At 41.3% G+C, this 17,706-nt stretch overlaps 1 protein-coding gene and 1 long non-coding RNA gene across 2 annotated transcripts in view; both read left to right on the top strand.

The window, feature by feature from the left end:
- The window catches only part of LOC116780039 (guanine nucleotide-binding protein G(q) subunit alpha), a 207,879-nt gene that overhangs the window by 73,717 nt on the left and 116,456 nt on the right, over positions 1 to 17,706 (top strand). The window lies entirely within an intron of this gene.
- LOC116780064 lies at positions 5,283 to 15,874 on the top strand. The gene is made up of 3 exons (XR_004354307.1): positions 5,283 to 5,409; positions 9,173 to 9,177; positions 15,864 to 15,874. It is a non-coding gene; the product is annotated as an uncharacterized LOC116780064 (long non-coding RNA).

Raw genomic sequence — 17,706 nt, forward strand, 5'->3', positions numbered from 1 at the left:
GAAAGGTATTCTTTTTACGGGTCACAAAGTAAAGAGGGTTCACAATCGGCTATACCAGGGATGTGCATTCTCCAGAAACCTATGGCCCCCAGGAAAGCTCGCGTCTCCTTCTTGTTGGTCGGTGGAACCATGGCTACAATCTTATGATGACATCTGTTGGTATCTGACGTCGTCCATCTTGCCATTTCACCCCTAGGAATTGGATCTCTCTGGCAGGTCCCTTGATCTTATTCTTCTTAATGGCGAAACCGGCATCAAGGAGAATCTGGATGATTTCCTCTCCTTTCTCAAAAACTTTTCCGCTGTGTCCCCCCATACAATAATGTCATCAATGTATTGGATATGTTCTGGGGCCTTGCCCTTCTCCAGTGTGGCCTGAATCAGTCCATGGCAGATTGTTGGACTGTGCTTCCACCCTGGGGCAGTCGGTCCACGTGTACTGCACACCTCTCCACGTGAAAGTAACTGCGGCCTGCACTCTGCTGCTAGGGGAATGGAGAGAAGAATGCATTGGAGATGTCGATGGTAGCATACCACTTCGCTGTCTTGGACTCCAGCTCGTATTGGAGCTCCAACATGTCTGGTACAGCAGCACTCAATGGTGGCGTGACTTCATTCAAGCCATGATAGTCCACTGTCAGTCTCCATTCACCATCTGACTTACGTACAGGCCAAATGGGGCTATTGAAGGGTGTGTCTACAACCACCCCTTGGCTTTCCAACTTGCGGATCATCTTATGGATGGGGATCACAGGTCTCAATTCGTCCGGTACGGTCGCCTATGCACTGTCTTAGTGGTTGTTGGCACTCGCTGGTCCTCAACTTGCAGTAATCCTACAACAGAAGGATCTTCTGAGAGGTCGAGCAGGGCAGATAATCGTTTGGATTCCTCTTCAGTCACCGCGGCTATACCAAAAACCCATCGGTACCCCTTCGGGTCTTTGAAGTATCCTCTTCTGAGGTAATCCATGCCAAGAATGCAAGGGGCTTCTGACCCTGTCACAATGGAATGTTTTTCCCATTGGTCTTCTGTCAGACTTATTTCAACCTCTACCACTGACCCTCCTGTCACCCCAGAAATTGAAACAGTCTCTGTGCTCACACGTCCTGAGGGCATTAACGTACACTGTGCGCCGGTATCTATAAAGTGGTATCTCTGAGGATCCGATGTGCCAGGCCATCGAACCACACAGTCCAGTAACTCTGTTATCTTTCTCATCCCTCTCCTTCTTCTGGCAGAAGGCAGGGTCCCTCTATTGGTTTGGTCGGAGCATTTACCATCGGATCTTTACTTCGGCTTTCAGAGGCTTTCTTGTCATCCTGGAAACGGACTCCAGACCCCCTGCGTCTGGGAGATCTCAGTTTTCTTTCAAAGAAATCTGCATCTACTACGTAGACAACTTTCTTATCGGCTTCCTTGCGTTTTAGTTCTCTCACTCTGGCCTCAAGTCTGGAAGTAGGTCACCATCCCACTTCCTCATGTTTTCTCCATGGGCGCGCAGATAGGACCACAGTTCACTGCGCTTAGATCTACACTTAGGGTTTTCGCTCCTTCTGCGTGTGACGGAAGGAGATCGTGAGCGGGACCGGGACCAAGATCGAGATCGTGGTCGAGACCGGTCTGTGATCTCTCTCTGTAGCGTCTGTCCCTGTGGTCTCCATAGTCATCTTCATAATCAGAGTGCCCGTAAGGTTCATCTCTCAGGTCTTTGTCTGTAACTAGAATCAGAATAGTCTCTAGAAAACTCATTCCTAGATTCTACTGTTTCTTTTAGATGCAGAACCGTACACAGCATGCTCACAGGCGTTTCTGGCATGTTTGGAAGCATTACTCCTGCCGAGATATGGACATATGATGCAGGAGCACCCTGGATTATCTTCTTCCACATGGGCATTGTGCAAGCAATAACCTCTGGGTCATCAGTGACGGGATCATATTGAGGGTCATCATACATAAGTTCCAGCAATGCCAATTCTCTTAGGTACTGGATGGCGTCTTCTATCTTGGTCCACTTCCTCATGGGGCACAGTAAATAGTCTTTAAATGGAAACCTTGTCTCACACTTAAGACAAGTCGCGCCCAAAGACTGAGGTCGGGTTTCTCCTCTGCAATTAAGCGATCAAGTTCACGGTCTCCGGAGATGGAAGTTAGTTGTTCTGCTTCAGCAGTTGACAATATGTGACCTCTAGCCCCACGGTCTCGGCATCGGAGTAACCACGATAGAATTCGCTCACCAGGCTGACGAGTGTAATCTTTTTGTAAGTCCTGGAGTTCTGATGGGGTCATTGACCGCAACTCTGTAGTTTCCATTTTTGGGGGTGGTGCTGCTCGTGGAGGTGGAGTTCTGGCACTGGCATCAGTATCAGTCCCCTCTCCGTTATCTTCTGACCTGTTTGCTCTCCATCTGGTCGTAGGCTTAAAGTTTGGGCGCCGACCCATGACTTCCTTTTCACTACAGGGGCGAGAGGTATCTCAAGTGGTGTAGTCTGGGTTCCGCTTTCAGTGCATGTAGTAGAGGTGGCATTGGTCTCAGGTGGCAGGGTTTGAGTTTCCGCCTCAGCCTTAGTCTTCCGAGCATAGTCCACAGCAGCTCGATAGGCACTCGCCAGGCCCCAGTACAAAGCAAAAAACTGCATATTTGGGTCCTCGTAAGATAACACCCTTCTGCCAGACTATGTGCCACCTCATCAGGATCAAAACACCTGCTCTGGTGTGAAATCTCAACTAATGGGAGGTGTCACACGCCCTACCAATTTACCAAAGTTGACCCAGATTCCTTGCCATCCAGGGACTGGTTTTCTCAAGGCCCTTCCCAAAGTTCCAGCAAATCCCTTTGAGTTTCGGCATTTCCTGCAACAAGAAAAGCAGTACCGCACCACATTTCTAATGTTAAACACCACTTCCATGGCTTTTAGGAATAGTATAACTGTTGCCAAACAATTTATGTAAGGATTGGGGTCAATTTTGATTCCAGGGACCTCAACCACTAGACCTTTGATGTCATTAAGGAAAGGCAGAGATTGGTAGATGCCTTTTGGGTTAGTTCTCACTAGATACCCAGCAGCATATAAAAAAACGGCCAAAATAACCAAGAAAATGAATAAAAAGGCCATGTTATATATTTTTCTCTCTTTGTTCCCAAACAAAGCTATATTTATATAAACAATAGGTTCTTGGCAACTCTCGTCGATGGAAGGGAACGGACAGATGCTCTCAGACCAATATGATCAAGCAATATGTCGGATTTATTAGGAGAAAGACAGATTATAGTGCTCATGATGCTTAGTTTCTTGTTCACACTACATTGGTTACATAAGGAAAACATGTTTGCTGTCCACTGTTAATTGGACCACAACAGGTGGTCATAGGAGATGAGAACACCTTATTCACTTTGCCAAAAGTCCTCCTTGGCATCTGGCATGAATCCACCTTTGTTCTAACTTCAGGCCCTATAGCCATCTTAGTGGCGCAGTAATTTTTACTATCAGCATTCAGCTATGCCAAGGTGAAACACACAGAAATGCAAAGAAATTGCTCACACAATTTCTATGTTACGACAAATCCCCTTTTTCGGTTTCTGAACAATTTGTTTTGCATTTCTGTATTACTCCTTATTGTACCAATAACTTATCAAAACATGATTACATAATAATAATAGTGCATTAACAACTATTAATTTCAAGGTTTGTGCTCTTAAATTTTCTTAAAAGTGCTTTCTAAATATACGACTTATTCTTAAAAATCTTTATTCAGTTTAAAACATGTGGATGGAACTCCATTCTTTTTGAGTTATGTGTCTTCTGTGTTTATTTAAAAATGTTTGTGTATTTGATGGATCAAAACACATTAATCATCATACATTCACACACACATACAAACTCCACAGTGGCCACTGTCAACATTCACACAAGCATACTTTTGAATTCCATATCACTGTGTTTTGTGAGCTAAGAAGTTATAATTCTTTAGTACCTTATAATGTTAAAGCTTCTGACCAAATAGATAAACTTTCTTTTACTAATATATAGTGAATAATCTAAAGTTCACACAACACATTTTCTTAAATTCTAAACTTATATAATTATGTGCTTCTTACCTTCTAGACTTAAGTGTTTTAAAAATATCAAAAAGTTATACTCATAATACCTAAAATTTGTGCTTTTGTAATACTGAGAAAACTGTGCTCAAAAATTGTGCTCTCAATAAGACTAAAAATACTGTGCCCTTTTGGTAATTCACTGTTACCTGCAACAGTAACAACATCAGCTCTGTTTTGAAGAACCAGCTTCTTTCCAGGGTTTCATTTATGTGCAGATAACCAGAAAAACACCTGTGCACAAAACTTAAAACATATAAAACACTTTTGCAAGTCAATAGAGGAAAACTGATATCTTTCTTTCCCCCTTTTCTTTGTGCGAAAGTGTGTTAAAAAATTCTTAAATCACTGATTTCCTTACTAAATACTCTTGTGCTAATAATCCTAAACTTATAACAACTTTATTCTGTAAAAACTCCACTATACTAATTCTATATTTAATAATTCTGAAAAAATTTCTAGGAATGTTGCTGATCTGTTCTAAACTCCAGTATTTTTCTTCTTCATCATCATCAGAACTTATTCTGATTCCGAAGAAGTGTCAGTCTCCACAGACAAAAAGGGTTTTATTGCTGCAGTTATTGCATCAGCTAATAAACTGCTTTCTCTTGTTGGACTATTTTTGCAGCAGTTTCTAAAAACTGGGCTGTATCAGCACCCTTAGGTAGTGTACTCAAAACCTGTTTTGTATTTTCATTAGCATTATTATAGGCTAACATGTCTAAGAATTTTGTTTTCATGTTATTATCTATGTCCGGATCTGAATTGATCGACTCATGTAAACGATCTACAAACTGATTGTACGGTTCAGTGGGTCCTTGTTGATCAAAGTACATGGGGGTCCTGACTTCGCATCCCTTATCATAAGCAATGATTATAAGCTAAATCCTGACTAGTTTGTAATACCTCATCTGGAAACTGTGCTTGTACTTCTGCTTTTTCATACTGACCAAGACCCATGAGTGCATCAGAGGTAACACCGTAGAGAGGATGCCCTTGTTGCCTAGGCTGTGCAGCAGCCGCTGCGCAGCTGGCATTCCATTTACTAAAAAATTGTAATTGCTGGGAAGGAGAAAACGACGTTTTTATAATCATACGAGTATCAAATGGTGTTAACGAATGTGCAGAAAAAGATGTTGCATTATTGATTGTGAATAACTGCTTTTTAAACCATATTGTGAAACAGTTGCCTTTGCCTCTTTTATGATCTTCCAATTTATAGCTTCCCAGGACTTATTTCCTGCATTATCTACAAATACAGGAAAAGCACTAGATTCCAAGAGCTGAAAATCCCCTTCAGAGGCAGCAGCCTGTATAATGTTTTTCCAATTCTGTGCTGGATTAACACTCACCCCCTCCCTCCTCCTCCCTCCACCTGGCAAGGTTGGAACCCCTAAACCAGAAGTTCCCACCCCGGGCACCAGGAGAGGGGTTTGGAGGAGGCACAAACTGTCTCTTGTTAAATGAGATTTAAGCTCTTCGAAGCAGCGTAACAAATTGTTCATTTGATCTTTTGTTGCAAACATCGTAATCTTGTTGCTTTCCTCTTCCGGGCTCTCCTTGTCAGAGACTGAGTTGGGAGACTGGAGTGAGAAAATCGCTGTTCCACGTTGTCGTGATACAGTGTTTCTTTCTTTCTCTGCTGCAGCGTTGGTACGAAGCTGGCAATTTCTCCGCGGTAGCTTCAGTCGGGGTAGCAGCAGTTTTTTTCAAAATAGATCTGGTTACCATAGTAGCAAGTTTCTGAGGGCGTCTCCTGGTTCAGAAGCGTCGATCTTGATGACGTAAATTCAGGTGACATGGTGCTTCCAGGCGGTAGCGGTGCAGTGACATCTAGTGGCACGGAGGTTCCTAGCAGTTCGGTTCCAGGTTGCATATGTGCAGAAACAGTCTGTGACTCAGTGCCCACAGCAGGCGCAGCTGAGGGGAGGCTTGGCTGCACAGGCTCAGTAGAAGATGGTAGTGCTGGCAGAGCAGGCGTAGAGAAGGGCGGTGGCGCTGGCAGAGTGCCAGTGTGGCTCTCCGCTGCTCGTACTTTTCTCACAGTCTCTGCTGGCACAAGTGTGCTGCTAAACTGAGTTAGTCCCGCTGTTTTTATTAGTGATCGCGACTGTGCAGCTGTAGGCACTAGGACCTCCTCGCAAAAAGACTTATCGGCTTGGAGACACGCCGCAGACCCACTGACTCCCAACAAAGTTCCCTGAGCAACTATAAGTTTTTGCTGTTCCATACTTAAGTCTTGCAGCGATTCAACTACCAGACGCCAAAATGGAGGGTATTTTTTAGAGTCCTTTGATCCCTTAGAGATCTCGTCCCATAACTGTTCCTTTATAGTATCCCACATAGATACCTCAAAGGCGGTTTGAGTGGACGGAATTAGCTTCTTAGCTCTCACCCAATCTATTAACCCTTTCAGAGCTTTTTCATCATAATTTGGCTCTCTTAGAGAGACTATACATTGCAGGAGCCTTCCCACAGCTTCTTCATCTTTAGAAAGAGTGGACCCCATGCTCCCGTCAGCTGACTCACCGGGCTAAGGTGAGCTTCCAATTTGACCGTGCACGGTTTTGTTCACAGCACCGGGACTCAGTGCTACCTGTAACAACTGCTTCCTTCGGCTCTTCCGTTTGCCTTACGTCCCGGAGAACTGACGAACTTTGAGTCCCTGTTCGGGCGCCAAATGTCGATGGAAGGGAACGGACAGATGCTCTCAGACCAATATGATCAAGCAATATGTCGGATTTATTAGGAGAAAGACAGATTATATAGTGCTCATGATGCTTAGTTTCTTGTTCACACTACATTGGTTACATAAGGAAAACATGTTCTGCTGTCCACTGTTAATTGGACCACAACAGGTGGTCATAGGAGATGAGAACACCTTATTCACTTTGCCAAAAGTTCCTTGGCATCTGGCATGAATCCACCTTTGTTCTAACTTCAGGCCCTATAGCCATCTTAGTGGCGCAGTAATTTTTACTATCAGCATTCAGCTATGCCAAGGTGAAACACAGAAATGCAAAGAAATTGCTCACCAATTTCTATGTTACGACACTCTCCCGGTAGTGTTCCCAAACAATGGGCAGTGTTTGCACCAACTTGACTCCCTTCCCAGACTTGTTCCCAAACAACCGTGGCAAAACCAAAACAAACCGAGATAACCGGAGATAAACTGGGCGGAAACACCAGATAAGGTGATATGGTTTGAAGCTGGTCCTTGCCAAGTCTCCAAACCTTACCACCAGAAGTGTGTGTGTCCCCCCCCCCCAACCTCAGGGAGAAGAGGGAGAAAAACAACCAACTAAGAAAACCTGAAACGAGAGAGACAGTTAAAGTGATATATATAAATATATTTACACTTATGTTACAATTGAAATATATACAATTTAAAATATATACAATTTCACAAGGAAAGGGGAAGGGAAAGGGACAAAACCAAATAAATATATGTATATATACCCAATCAGTAGCCCGAGATCTAGTAACTAAAGAGTTAGCAAAGAAAATATCCTACCACTGTCCTTGGGACAACCGAGAGTCGCTCCGGGACGATCGCCGGCAACCTCTGCCTCCCAAGGTCGACAAGGCCTTACCAGGCCTCTCTCCCCAACACAGCAGACTCAACAACAGGGAACCTGCACCTCCAAGCCTCGGAAGGAAAGAGAGCGAAGGTCTCTCCTCCTTTCTTCTTATAATCTGGTTTACGTAAAAATCGTAGGGAATACTGGGTAAATCTGGACCCTTCCTTGGCTACAAACTGGTCACCAAGGAAGGTCTAACCCAAACCACCACACATAACTTGCCCAGACATTATGCCCGATAGGTCTAACTGCAATGTCCCGGTGTATTGCTCCTAATGCTAAGACAGGAAATATGGTCTGTTCTTTTGCCTCATGGATGGTAAGAACATATGCCTCTATCTGTTCCTGCTCTGTGTTATATGTGAAGTTCACTAATTGCCACCATGCCTGATGTTCCTTTTCAAATTTGCTTGTGTTGTCTTGTCTGGATATGATCTCTCTTATCTCTTGAGGTAAAATTCCTGAGTTCCTTCTCTTATAATTCCTGCCGATACAGATTGTATCCATTGCTGAGTTGGATACACTGTATTGCTACTGAAACCTTTTTGTAATTTTCCAAAGACATTAGTCACAACCTGAAAGTCTTTAGATGTGTGTTCAGTTAACAAGATCATAAATCTGTAGTAAGAGATTCTGTTTCAGCTATAGTCATTAATGATGATCTGAGCGGTACCTCCAGTTTTCCCAAATCAGAGGTTACAGTGCTGAGCTTATTAATTAACATTTCTTGATCTATTGAATTTAATACTCCTAGTCCTGATCCAAACCATCCCATTAGATCTCTCTGGGCTCTTTCATGATGGGATCTAGTTTTTAACCAAGCATTCCATCCTTTAAGACTTTGGAGAATGAAGGGTTGGCAATCCTCTTTTACAGAGGATATATTTGTTTGTATTTTACTTGGACCTTTTTCAGAGAATATGTAGGGTCCAAGAGTAACTTCTGTTCATTAGATTGCCTAATTACATAAGGTCCTACAAGGGAAAGATTGTGATTCTTTTTGTACATTCTGAGGGTGTATGTGGTGAAGGAGCAGAGAGTCTGTGATGTTGTTGTTGTGGTGTCTATTATAAATTTCTTTGATAGTGTTTGTCTCCTTTCAGAGTAGCCCAAAGACATATTACAGAAACTGGTGTATCTATGGTAAAGTTGTGCCACATTGATCGGACATACAGATGGACTTACCGATCAGGTTTCCTTTTATAGATTCTCTTACAGTGATTTGTGTTTGGGACATTTGTTTCTCATTGTCAGGTATGTTATTCCTCTACATCCTATCTGTGTTTTCCCACGTATTCCGGTTAAGGTACTAAGCCCATTTCTTTTTTCCCAATCAAAACATGGTCTATTTTTGTGCATGACCACAGTGGCCAGGTTTAAATTGGAAATGTTTTCTGGACATACCAGAATATCCAATATAAGCCCTAGACCATGGTCAGTCTAAGGTAATGGCTTGAGCCAGAGTTAGTATACTTATCAAGTTCCAGCAGCTAGTGTGAGTAAACCTGAGGGTGGTGTGGCTACAGGTTCGACGTCCATGTTTCTCGAGGTGCCTTCTTCACTCATGAATAATGAATCCAGGTGGGCTGTTCTTTAATATTGATTGCTGTGTAGGTTGTCAGAAGCACCTGGTATGGTCCTTTCCACTTCTCCTCTAATGGTTGGTCTGAAAAAGTTTTAACATACACCCATTCCCCAGGGGAAATGTTATGTAAGGGCTGGTCTATTCCTCTTGAGCGAGTACTCATTACTTGTTTGTTAATTTTGACAATTGTTTACTTAATGAGATCAGGTATTCTCGTACATATCCTTCTGCAACCTGTATGAGATCTTCTCCTTGATAATAATTCCCATAGGGTCTTCCATATACATTTCAAAAGGGCTCAGCCCTTCTTTAGTTTAGGTTTGACCCTTATTCGCAATAAGGTAGAGGTAAAGCTTGGTACCAATGTAGTTTACTTCTTGACAGATTTTTGCCAATTGTTGTTTTATCAAATGATTCATTTTCTCCACCTGACCACTTGCCTGTGGTCGATATGGAGTGTGTAATTGCCAATTGATTTGCAGAATGCTGCTAATTCTTTGTATTATGCTAGCTACAAAATGTAGTCCTCTGTCCGAGGAGATGATCAGGTACTCCAAACCTGGGGATAATGGCATTGAGTAGTACCTTGACAACTTCTCGAACCTTATTGCTTCGAGTCGGGAAAGCCTCTGGCCAATTTGAGAAAGTATCTGTCAAAACCAACAGGTATCTGTAACCTCCTTTCCTAGGCAACTCAGAGAAATCTATCTGCCAGTGTTGCCCTGGGAGATTACCTTTGCCAATTGTCCCTATCTCGATTTTATTGGTTGTGTGAGGATTATTTTGAAGGTAAGTCTTGCATTGTTTAGTAACCTGGATTATTGTAGTATATAAATTTCGTCCTATAATTTGTTTCCTTAGGTATTTGTGTAGTGCATCTGCCCCCAATGAGTTTTGTTATGTTCTGCCTGTACAACTTTCCATAGTACCCTTTCAGGTACCACTATTTGCCCTGTTTCTAAGTAGTACATGTTACCTTTGCGTTGAGTTTGCTGATCTTTTATTAATTTTAAGTCCCCTTTGAATATGATACATTAGGGCTTACCTCTATGATTTTGCCATCAGGAATTGGGAGGCAAGTTCTACCTGGCTGTTTTCTGCTGCCTTTTTCACCTCTATCTGCCAATCGATTGCCTTATTCTTGGTCTGTATTCCCTTTTTGATGTCCTCTACAATGCATAATAGCAAGCTTTTTCGGTAACTGGACAGCTTCAAGTAATTTTAAGATTTCTTCTGCTGTATCTGTTTTCCTTGTGATGTGAGTAACTCTCTTTCTTTCCACACTGCCATGAGCATGAACTACCCAAGGCATACTTTGAGTCGGTCCAAATATTAATGTCTTTTCCTTCTAGTTGCAATGCTCTGGTAAGGGCTATTATTTCTGCTTTTTGTGCAGAGGTGCCAGCAGGGAGTGTTTGTGCTTCAATGACGTGATCTGTGGTTGTTATCGCATAACCAGCTTTGCGGATTCCATCTTTCATATAGCTGCTTCCATCGGTGAACCACATTTCTACCTCGGGCAGTGGTGTATCTTTCAAGTCCGGTCAGTTGGAATATGTTGCTTCAATTGTTTCAATGCAATCATGATACACCGTTCCTCTGTGGTTGTTGAACTTGATAGGAATGTTGCTGGATTTACGATATTAGTGGTGACAATTTCAACATCATCTTGTTCTACTAGAGTGGCTTGGTATTTGAGAAACCTGGAGGGCGAGAGCCAGTGACTGCCTTTCTGTTCGAGCACTGCTGAAACCACGTGTGACACTAGAACAGTCATTTTCTGTCCCATTGTGAACTTTCGGGTTTCTTGTATGTTCAGTACTACTGCAGCTACGGCCCTCAGACATCCTGGCCATCCTTTGCTCACTTCATCTAACTGTTTAGAGAAGCATGCCACTGCTCAGCGATATTGTCTGACCTGCTGGACCAGGACCCCCAGTGCAATTCCCTACCTTTCATGCGAAAAGAGCAAAAAAGGTTTCGTTACATCTGGGAGGCCCAGTGCAGGTGCCTGCATTATTTTCTTAAGCTGATGGAAGGTTTGCTTAGCTTCTCCAGTCCATGTTAATTGTTGACCCCCATCCTGTAGAATCTGGTAGAGGTTTGACTATTAGTCCGTATTTGTAGATCCAAAGCCTACACCAGCCAGTCATTCCCAAAAATGTGCGAAGTTCTTCGGAGTTTGGGGCAAAGGCATTTTACAGATAGCTTCTTTTCTTTCTGGCCCAAGTCGACGTTGTCCTCCTGAGATTTCATATCCTAGATAAGTAACTTCTTTCTTGACAATCTGGGCTTTATTTTTAGATACTTTATATCCTTTCAGCCCCAGAAAGTTTAATAAGCTCACAGTCCAGCTTTCACATTCCTCCTGTGTCTTGGTTGCAATTAATAAATCGTCTACATACTGCAAGAGGACTCTGCTGTCTGAAGGTGCAGTCCATTCTTCAAGGTCTTTGGCAAGGGTCTCCAAAAATGGTTGGACTGCTTTTATATCCTTGTGGAAGAACAGTCCATGTGAGCTGTGATCGTCTTCCTGTATCTGGGTTTTCCCATTCAAAGGCAAAAAATTTTTTACTTTTAGGGTCCAAAGGCAAGCAGAAAAAGACATCTTTTAAATCTAAAACAGAAAACCAGACATATTCATTTTTTAGTTTAGTTAGAAGTTGTCGCTGATAATGCCGGAACGGCCAATGCGACATAAATATCAGAGTCAGACATAGTCCAGGTGCAAGGTGATCAGGAAGCTGTTTATTACTCTCAAGTGTTTCTTTTATATTCTTTGTACACTATCGTGTCACAACACAATTGGTCAAAAGTCTCAAGCATAAGACACTGCACACACTCTTATTGGTGACACTGAAGACACTGTGCATGCTGTGACATGCTATTGGTGACACTATACACATTTTGATTGGTGACCTTTGGTCTGGGCTGCATTACGTTTGTTCCATCCACCATTACAGTAAATATTTCCTAAAAGTTGTTTAAATTCTTCATCACTATTGCCAGGCTGCTGACAGGTTCTCTGTCAACCCTGACAATTCCCCTCTTTTTTTTATTTTATGCCGCAAAGATGGCTTTGACAGTCTGCTGCAGGGCCCTTTGCAACAGGCTGATCAAACAAGGCATCAGCATTGGCAACCCCTGATCCAAAGCTAAAAAGAACACAGCAACATCTCACCAAGAAAGAATCCAGAGAGCTCATCCACTATTCAAAACAAGGATCCGCTACAGTCCGAGAGATCCGTGTAATACATTACCCCAAAGTCTCAACACTCCAATACAAAAGCATTGTTAAGTTTGCACACACAGATATTGTCACACATATATCTACATAGTCTCTCTCTCTCACACAATCTCTCTCAGTCATTCATTGGTGGCCACCTTAGTCGCTCTTCATTCACACATAGCTGGAATTTCTATTATACTTTTACATTTTAATTACACAGTTTACTTTTTAAGTAGTTATTGGCTGTGTACTTCTCAGTTTGTCATCTTTGGCAGTCACGTCTAACAACTGTACCTGGCTTGAAAAGGAATACATACAAGGAATATAAGGCCTAACAAATTTAAATGAGATCTATTCTGATTTAGCATCTGTTTGTGCGCCTGCATAGTCTCTTTCCCCCCTTTTTTATATTTTAAAATGTTCATTTGATGGGTAAAATTCAGGGTTATGTTATTTATTAGCACATCATCTAATTCTATATTTTTGTTCATCCTTTAGCAACATGCTGTAAGAGCTGTAAATTAATACAAATGGTATTTTACTTCTTGAATTTAGTTACTCATAATTCACATCTTGATTGAACTGAAGGAATATTGTATGAAATATGGATTAAATTAGCCTGTACAGTACTTTATCATGGGATCATCTACTCAATAGTGTTAATACTGAAAGAGAATTTCTGAACGTTTACATTAGGTATACTAAGAGAAGCTTCTCAGCAGTAGTCACTAAAGGAAAAAAACAGGTATTAGAATTCATGCAGTACATTGCAAATAATTCTGTTAAAGAGGTTCATGTCCTCTCACACTGAGTACAATGTAACTTTTAGAGATTTATGCTGGATGTCTGCAGCGTGACGTGCACTCTAACCTGCAAGAATTGTTTTAGTTCTGAAAAACCAGTAAATTACAACATTACTTGTCCTTACAGTTTTTCAAAACTTCCTAAATTGTGGAGAAGTTAAACCAATGTCTGAGTTACGTGAGTAATGTGTGATTGGCAGCAACACATGATTTCTGTCTATAGTCAGTACCTAGAAAAATGAAATATAAATCACTATTACAGTCTGCTAATACAGCTTGAAATTCAGTGTCTTCTGTGAGAAGTCAGTCCAAGTTGTCTCTGATGTCTGGGACGTAATTAACTCTCGGCTCTTGTTCATCTGCTTCTTGTAGTTGTTCTTCACCTTAATAGAAAACTCACAAATTTGTTATTAATAGTTCAGTCAGTTTTAAGTGGGTATTGTGGGTAATTTTGCAGTTTTTCTTTGAAGCTGAAGGCCTAGTGATGGTTCTTTGCAGTGTAATTCTCTCTGTTGGAGATAGGTTCCATGGCTTGGTTCTTTGAATTTTCCCGGAGCATTCTTCAATCCTGCTTCTCAAATAACATTGGTTAGAACAATTACATTTAGTTTTAGCTCATCTTTTTAGGTCTCTAACTTCTGTATTTCCTTTTACTTTGCTTTTATCATTTTGAGCAGCATTTTATCATGTTGTACTGCAGAAAAATTCTCTCCTATTGTAAAGTAAAACACACTGAATTTCAGGAAGGTCACTGTAACTTCAATAAAAGCAAATAGCAGCTTTCATTATGAAGAAACAATTGACTGTTCAAAATCCCAACATATGGAAATCTTTCAGAGGATGGGATTACTGATTTTGATAAGGGTTTTAGTTGCATAATTGGATTAAATATAGGTTTGCATCTTTTACTTTTCTTTTATCAAGCCACACATGGCTTGGGATTTGAACAGGATTCACAAATTCATAGGGCAGATTCTTGCCTCTCTGAATGTAAAAAATGAAACTGGAGAACAGTCACGTCCTTTTACAACTTAAGGAGTCTCACCCAGCCTCTGAAACTATATGATCAGCTAGGATTTATAAGCAGCTAAATCTGAATTTTTGCTGATATTTATACATTTTTCTGGGATATGCACGAAAACTTTAAACATCTTATTTAAACAAAATAGATGTAACAGTTTAACTTACATCAATGTATTTAAGAAGTTAACACTTGTAAAACAGTTTCAACTTTAGCAATTTACATAAAGCCACAGTAAAACTCACTCAGGGTGCTTTAAACTAGGGTTTTGCTCATAAGAGTATACCAGGGGATCCAGAATGCACACCTGCAAAGCAGCAACAGTTCTGGTTTAAGCTTGTCCTGATAACAGGGACACACCTCTGCTGCTTAGCACAGAGACTAGGACAGATGCAGTTTAAACTTGAAACGCTGTCTGTTGTTAGGCAGTTTCCTGTATTATTCTTTAGATTTCATCTCTCTTTCCACAAAGGTGGAAACTTCCAGCTAGAAACAGTTTATTTATTTTCCTTTTTTTCTCTGGCAAAAGCTGCCCCTGTCAAATAAGATATTTTTGAGCTAGGTGTTCCACCAAATAAGTCTATCTTAAAGCTTCCTCAACAATCTCAAAAAACCTATCTGTAAAATACAGAAGCAACAAAAGAATGTTTACAGAGCTGTTTGAACAGGGGGGGAGAGGGAAGGTAGAGCAGCTGTGCCCAGCAGCTCTGCTGGAGAATCTCTCCCCCCACACGTCTTGGAATTTCTTATCACAGGCAGTTGTCAGCAGTTACTTTAAAAAGTCTATTTCTCCATTACATTTATGTATGTATTTTAAAACAATTTTGGTTATTTTAATGAACAACTTCAGAAAACAGTAAGACTGTGTTATGAAATTGTAAGACAATTTCTTTCTCCAATCAGAAGGTTACAAAGTTGCAATTTTACAAAGTAGGAGAGTTTCACTCCTGCTTAGTTACCAAGCAACAGACCTTCTCTATCATGAGAAATACACACTGTTTTTTCTCCCTGGCAAGGTTGAATATTTCAAGGGAGGGCTTTTTACTTTTCTTTTTCCCTTTTTGTCCTGGCAAAGAACTTTGTTTCTTCACATACACACACACAGTAACAATAATATTGTGAGCTCACAAAAACATTCAACAGACACTACAGTTAACACAAGAATTAACAGAAATATCAAAAGGCAGTTTTTTGCCCCCCTTTTCCCCCCCCCCCAGTAGGGATCGTCGTCTTCAGGCTTCCATGACACCAAACTTGATTTGTTGCATATTTTTCTGTGTTTTATCTTACACACATTGTGAGACTGAAACAGCCAATTAGTACATGAACAAAAAATAAGTAACTCAGGCTGCGAAGAAGTTCAAAGGCTTATACAGGGATGGGCCTTGCTGTCTTGTTTTCTGCCCAGCTCCCACTGTTCTAATTTATCTCTGTCCCTCTCCATTCGCTTAAATATCTTGACTTGAATTTCTTTTCTTAGTTGTTTTCTCAGTGGAGTTATCTGGTGGAAAAAAACCTGCTTTTTCTGCAGCGGTGGCAATGGAGAGGGGGGGTCCTTACTTCTTTTCTGTCTCCGTGAGTGAATTATTAAATTTTTCTGCATTTTTTTGCTTGGAGGTGTAGTTCAAGGACAATTTGTTACATCGGCAACCTGCTTATCTTTCTGGGCAACTGCGTTTCAGAGTTTTAGTTCTTATATGAATTATTGCATAAATTGTTGCCTCCCGTACGCTTCTAAATCTTTCAGAGTCTCACGGAGCAAGTGTCAGGCAAACACACGAAATGCAACTTAACGTAGTAGCTTCAAAGCCTTATTTTCAGTACTATAACAGCACACGTCGTAAATTAAATTCAGCAACCTTGACATTCTTTCAATTAAGGAGGGATTTCCACGTAGATAGAACTACACTTTCCTCCTTCATTATATGCTGATCCGTCGTTAAAATATAGTCCCCGGTGGCACCCCCGTTAGCTTACCTAATGAGGGTTCAAAAAGTTCAGGTCCGGACTGTTTGGCGGGAACACCCACTCTCAAGCTTCACCGGGCTCCGTTCCCCTGTGCCTCGCCCCACAGGTCCAATCTCTCTCTAGGAGAGAAAATCCTCTGCTCTTTCCCCCTCTAGGAGGGAAGTCACGGTAGCCCCTCTCTCTCGGAGAGGAATCCCTCCAAACTCTTTCTCGGAGTTGGAGATAAATCCTTCTTCAACGCTGTAATCACGTCGGCGTCTCCATATGTCGCTGATAATGTCGGAACGGCCAATGCGACATAAATATCAGAGTCAGACATAGTCCAGGTGCAAGGTGATCAGGAAGCTGTTATTACTCTCAAGTGTTCTTTTATATTCTTTGTACACTATCGTGTCACAACACAATTGGTCAAAAGTCTCAAGCATAAGACACTGCACACACTCTTATTGGTGACACTGAAGACACTGTTCATGCTGTGACATGCTATTGGTGACACTATACACATTTTGATTGGTGACCTTTGGTCTGGGTTGCATTACGTTTGTTCCATCCACCATTACAGTAAATATTTCCTAAAAGTTGTTTAAATTCTTCATCACTAATTGCCAGGCTGCTGACAGGTTCTCTGTCAATCCTGACAAGAAGTGTATATGGGTTAGTTACCACTGGGTGGAGCTCTTCAACAATTTTATTAATAGCCCTGAGGTCTTGAACTAGCCAATTGCTCTTGCCATCTGTTTTACGGACTGGCAAAATAGGTGTGTTAAATTCTGATTTACATTCAATTAGTAAACCAAATTTGATAAAATTGTCAATTATTTCTTTAATTCCTTTTCTCTTCTAGTTTGAGAGGATATTGTTTAATTCTTACCGGTCGTGTCCCAGGTTTTAGGCTTACTGTTATAGGTTGAGCGTGTCTGGTTCTTCCTGGGGTCCCGTCAGCCCAAACCCCAGGGTAGATTTGGTCATAGATTGCTGGTGGTACTTCCCCCCATATTGTGGCTGGATTACAGTAAGACTTAAAATTTCAATTAATTCATTTTCTTTTACTTTAATTTGCATATCTCCATTGTTGAACCTAATTTCTGCATTCAATTTTTCTAATAGATCCCTTCCTAAAAGTGATTTAGGTGCATGAGGCATATAAAGGAATTTATGTATACCTAAAGTCTTACCTAATTTAAAACTTAGTGGTTTCATAAAAGATACTTTTTCAACTTGACCAGTGGTTCCTATCACATTCAAAGATACATCGTCCATAATGCTTAATTCCTGATTTAACACGGAGAATGTTGCTCCAGTATCTACTAAAAATTCTATTTTATGTTTATTTTTCCCCAGTTCCATTATAACCAAGGGATCCCTGGGGGCAAACCCCTCAGTCCCCGTTAATCCTGGTCCAATTCTGCCATTAAAATAGGT

This window comes from Chiroxiphia lanceolata, chromosome W (genome assembly GCF_009829145.1).
Source record: "Chiroxiphia lanceolata isolate bChiLan1 chromosome W, bChiLan1.pri, whole genome shotgun sequence".
NCBI classification, from domain to species: Eukaryota; Metazoa; Chordata; class Aves; order Passeriformes; family Pipridae; genus Chiroxiphia; species Chiroxiphia lanceolata.